The following is a 724-nucleotide window of genomic DNA, read 5'->3' on the forward strand; positions in this document are numbered from 1 at the left end:
TTGCTTTGGCATGAAGACGAAATGGCAGGGCAAACGCGGTCCAATGCAATGTCGCTGTTTAAGTTGAAAGATGATGGTCATTATTTTATCAAAATCAAACAGGTGAAACAATTTCTGTTGGTAACCCGGTTCGTCGGTCGCGGTATGTCTTCGCGATGGCTGCTGATGCAATCCAAGATGCAAAGGATATCTGCGATATTTCAAAATTAGGTGTTTGCAATGATTATCTAGTTGCTTCCTATGCTAGGGTTGCTTGCGCAATATCAATTGAACATATCGCTCAGATTTTGGGCAGTAAATGGGCGTTTTCTGTGGCCTCTGATGCATCAACCGATGCTCATCAGGTCTCTTGGAATGACGTTCGGGTACGGTACTACCAGAAGTCTGCTATTGAAAACCTCCACTTGATTACGATCCCATTTTCTGGTCGGCACACAGGCGTCGCCATGTTCGAGATGTTTACAAAACTTTTCGATTCAATATGTTCTTTGTAGCGAGATAAGCTAATTGGATGTTCCACTGATGGCGCAGCTAACATGCTAGGTTGTCTGTCAGGAGTTGTTACTCGGATACAGCAAGTGGTGAAACCCAACTTCATTCGAGTCTGGTATTTGCTGCATCAAATCGATATTGTCATGCAGAAAGTCTAAAAAAATGCTGGCTGTAATTTCTACAAGACCCTGACCTCATTGATCTCATTTTTGCGTCGACAAAAGAATCTTGT

The sequence above is a fragment of the Plasmopara halstedii genome (assembly GCF_900000015.1).
Source record: "Plasmopara halstedii genome assembly, contig: Scaffold_350, whole genome shotgun sequence".
In the NCBI taxonomy this organism is placed as follows: Eukaryota; Oomycota; class Peronosporomycetes; order Peronosporales; family Peronosporaceae; genus Plasmopara; species Plasmopara halstedii.